Below are 5,000 nucleotides of genomic sequence, written 5' to 3'. Positions count from 1 at the left end.
AATACAAGATAAGGACAGCAGTTGTTTGAGCATTTTATGACAACCATTGCTATTTTAACAGTAATATCATGCTGAACTCACTGATCCCGCGCAGAAAATTTTAAGCTTTGCTTAATAACTGGTTCCTATGGACACGAAGGAGCCGATGTGATTAGAACGAATCAAGGTGTAAATATATACCGGTAGAGTGCTTTATGTTATAACAGCATACCGCGAAATACAACGTGGTAATCAACCTGGCAAGAATAATTTAACAAGAGATTTCACTAGAATGTATGTCATATAATAGAACTAATATATATATAAATATATATATATATATATATATATATATATATATATATATATATATATATATATATATATGCGATGATTAAACTTGCACTGTTTGACTTCCCCATCTTGGCAAACAAGAGGTTTCAATAGACGATTCATTTCTGTAAGAATATGCAATTGTATTTATTTATGCACGATGCACAAGGACTAAAAATTCTTCGATGTCCTCGAAGGTCTCATTTTCACCTTCCATTTCGATGATAATAGAATGATTTTCATCTTTTACTTCAGAAATTCAATCTAACTTCGTAATAAAACCACAAACTTTGTCTCTCAGAGTTTAGTATTGGACAACGTTTCAAAAATACTTCAGTTAGCATCATAGTAATTCTTAGTTTGGATTACTCAGACTTACACTTGCAAATATTTTTCAGATAAATCATGATAGACTTCTTAATTTTCTTTGATAAGACTGAATTTTTAATGTGGCACATTTTGAACGAAAACATGCTTAGATCTAATCTAATATTATTATTGAATCGATGCGAAGAAGGAAGTTGCATTAGGAGGGAATTATCTACAATATTGTGAATCAGTTTTATTTAGTATAATCACTAATTTGTTTCATGTTACGGTGTTAGCATATTATTAGGAAATTTTTCATTTGGTCTTAACACATTATAAGGAAACGTTTTCAATTGGTCTTAACATATTAGAAGGAAACGTTTTCTTTTTTATGTTAACACATAATAGGGAAACGTTTTCTTTTTTATGTTAACACATTATAAGGAAACATTTTAATTTTGGTCTTAACACTTTATAAAGAAACGTTTTCTTTTTTATGCTAATACATTATAAGGAAACGTTTTAATTTTGGTCTTAACACATTATAAGGAAGCGTTTTCATTTTGGTCTTAACACATTATAAGGAAACGTTTTCATTATAAGGAAGCGTTTACATTTTGGTCTTAACACACTATAAGGAAACGTTTTCATTTTGTTGTTAATACATTATAAGGAAACGTTTTCATTTTGTCATTAACACATTATAAGGAAGCGTTTACATTTTGGTCTTAACACATTATAAAAAACGTTTTCATTTTGTCGTTAATACATTATAAGGAAACGTTTTCATTTTGTCATTAACACATTAAAAAGAAACGTTTACATTTTGGTCTTAACACATTATAAGGAAACGATTTCATTTTGTCGTTAACACATTATAAGGAAACGTTTTCATTTTGGGGTTAACACATTATAAGGAAACGTTTTCATTTTTGTGTGAGAATCCATCATATTTGAGAAATTAGCCAAAAAACTAAATTACAGCATGTAATTCTTGAAGTGATTTTATAATTTTTGTATAATTACGTACTGAAGGGATTGTCAAAGCCATAAAGACATGCAAGATAAGTGCAATAATGAAATCTGACATTCGAGGAGAACAAATAGTAGAGAATCTTAAGCAGAAACAGAATACAGAGGCTGGAAACAAAGAATAAAGGAAGAAGAGACCAAATAATGAAATCCCGAACGGTAGTAGATAGAAATTAAAATAACGCCCTAATAATGAAATTTTGGAAATTAACATGAACACTCAATTTGAATATTTTTATCGTTCAGAATGCAATGGTTTTCATCCTTAATCAGCATTTGTAAAAATGAAATGTGTTGAAGCGCTCAATTAGAAGTAAATCGTAAGTCTTATTTTTGAGCGTTTTTGCGAATAAGTATATATCGCTTGCAACTTTATTTATTTCGTTTTTGTCATGGTTCATTACTGTGTTACTAGGTATATTTAAAGACATTATTACCAAGAATTTTACGCATGACGAAAGCATTATACCTTAATTGCCTCGTGTAAACTCTTGTTTGTTTGATTGGTGTTTCTACGTTGCATGGAACCAGTGGTTATTCAGCAACGGGACCAACGGCTTTACGTGACTTCCGAACCATGTCGAGAGCGAACTTCTATCACCAGAAATACACATCTCTCACACCTCAATGGAATGCCCGAGAATTGAACGCGCGGCCAGCGAGGTGGCAGGCCAAGACCATACCGACCACTTCACTGAAGCGATGTTCATCTACGAGTCTCTGCAATTCGTGGCTACGTCTTTTTGCAGTTGATTCCCATTCTCCATTCTATGGTCCCCATCTTCCTTTGAGAAGAGAGACAAAAGTCTTCTCCCTCACTCTCACTATCCCTTCTATTCTCCCTTCCTTCAAGCGTTCACCCTTCCATTGTTCTTCTTCCCCTCTTGTTATCGTGCTTTCTAGCAGTTCTGCTCTCGTGAATAATAGCCATTTAGGAGTCTGCGTTCTGCGGCTGTTTACGTAGCCATCTTCATTCCACTTTATCCTTTGCACCTTTTTACCCTTTGTGCGCGAGAACGTTTTATTCCTAGAGCATACTTTCTTTTTATTTTATTGAAAGCAGAATACGCGAAAACTTATCTGCCTTCAGAAGCATCTGAAACGCCAGAGGAATTCTAGACCACGAAATGAGCACTTCTGATCTAGCATTTCACAGCAGTTTACAGATACCATTGTGCGAAATATCCTAAGTGCTATTAAAATAAGGAAAAAAATGCATTGAGCATATATTATTAATTTACGTAGTTTTCATGGGTATCTGAATGGACTGATTTTTTTTTCTTTTGCTAATATGGCTTTTTAACATTTCCACTACAATATTTTCGTCAATTGTCTACGAAATTGTACTCAATAGTCAGCAAGCCAGCATGCTCAGTTAGTAGGTTGCTGTAGGTTGCTGTAGAGCTAAAGTTGTAGAGATAAAATTCTATCACGGTGGTAATTGTGCAACTAGTTATTGCAGAATCAGGATATTATGGCCGTTTTATCAGGGAATGAATCTCTCATTTGTACATTTATTAAATAAATAAATATATAGGACTGAGTGATTCACGAAAAAGTAAAAAAGAAAACGGAGAGAGACTCATACCCTGTAGAATCCCTATTCTCTCCCCAGAGGAGAGAAATTTCTTTTCGCCAATTAACTGAGCCGCTGGAGAGGAAGAAGCTCTACTATATTTTCGGGTCCCTGGAAGTTCCCTCTTTCTCTCACAACAGTTTTTCTTTGCATCCTGTTTTTTTTCCATTCGTTTCTTTTCACTCTTTCCTCCTAATTATTTTTCTCTTAATTTTATTGAACGTATGATGGGTATTTTTTCCACCTAATTTTACTGAACGTAGGATGTATTTTTTTCCTAATTTTAGTGAATGTAGGATGTATTTTTTCTGCCAATTTTACTGAACGTAGGATGCATTTTTCCTCCTTATTTTACTGAACGTAGGATGTATTTTCCCCCTAATTTGACTGGACTCAGAATGAATTCTCGTGAGTAGCAAAGGGTCACCAATAGTTTGTTAGGCAACAGAGCCTGTGTCGTCATTAATTAAATAATTTTGGGAAATATTAATTTGTAACAGTATGCGTTTAATTATTATTATTATTATTATTATTATTATTATTATTATTATTATTATTATTATTATTATTATTATTATTATTATTATTAAATATATAGCAAATTTTATGCTGATTAGAAAGGGCAAACTTTTATATTACTTTGGGTCAAAGACCAATATCAAAAACCAGTTTATAATGTCCAAAAGGCACTATAATGATCCTTCTGAAAACAATACACAAGATTATAAACGTCTACTCTGTCCGTTTGCTTCAATGTAAGCTGAATTTCTATTTCAAATTATTTTTGAAATTATGTCAAACGGCGTATTGTATGTCAGTTATATTAAAAGTGATAATTTTAGTTATGTTAAAAGCGATTATTTCAGGCATGTTAAAATCGATCCAGCATATGAACCAGTAACTCAGAGGAGAGACCTGGAATGGATCTGAGAGAGAGAGAGAGAGAGAGAGAGAGAGAGAGAGAGAGAGAGAGAGAGAATTGTAAGTTTCGCCTTCAGAACCAGCATAAATACATATAGAACTGCGTACTTCTGTGAACATGAAAAAAAAAAAATTCCGGAGAGAGAGAGAGAGAGAGAGAGAGAGAGAGAGAGAGAGAGAGAGAGAGAGAGATATTAGTATAGAACTACATATTTCAAGTTTTTTTTTTTTTCTTTTTGAGGACATGTCACAGAGCGATAAGAGCAAAGCAAGGACCACGCCTTAACAGTCAATAAAAGCGTTCCCTCAGTGAGCCAGGAAGACCGACATCCCAAGTGGCTCGAGTTTCTCCGAGCGAAGAAGAAGTTTACAAAAAGAAATGAGAAATCCTTAGAGGTCTGGCTGCGTCAGGTGATGGATCTCGCGAGGGAGACTTCTCTTTTCACCTTTTATATAGACGAAGATATGGACTGATTTAATTTTTGCTTGCTCGGGGAGTAAGCCTACATGCTACTTTGTTGTTTTTTGGGGTTGGGAGAGCCTAAAATGGTCTGAAGAGGATAATTCACTTTGAGTTAGAGATACGGGAATTTTAGGATAGGATATTTATGATTTTTTCTATTTGAATGAAAATGTAAAAAAATAAATAATGTGTAAGTTAAACAGTACAAGACAATTATTCCTAATGAAATATAGCGTATTTATTTTAATTTTCTCTGTTGAAACAAGGCTCTACTTGACCATAGATTTTAGCACATTTTAATTTGCGTTAAGTCACGAACATAATGTTGACAACTTATGCGTGAGGGGAAAAAATCTCGCACGCGTCTCGAACAAGCTGGAGGTCGTA

General features: G+C 33.5%; 1 long non-coding RNA gene across 1 annotated transcript in view; it reads left to right on the top strand.

The window, feature by feature from the left end:
* Positions 1 to 5,000, top strand: part of LOC135224104 (uncharacterized) — a 38,545-nt gene that overhangs the window by 32,411 nt on the left and 1,134 nt on the right. The gene's annotated exons all lie outside the window — the stretch shown is intronic.

Source organism: Macrobrachium nipponense, chromosome 10 (genome assembly GCF_015104395.2).
Source record: "Macrobrachium nipponense isolate FS-2020 chromosome 10, ASM1510439v2, whole genome shotgun sequence".
Classification (NCBI taxonomy): domain Eukaryota; kingdom Metazoa; phylum Arthropoda; class Malacostraca; order Decapoda; family Palaemonidae; genus Macrobrachium; species Macrobrachium nipponense.
The sequence above is the reverse complement of the archived record's forward strand: the minus strand, read 5'-3'. Positions and strand labels throughout refer to the sequence as shown.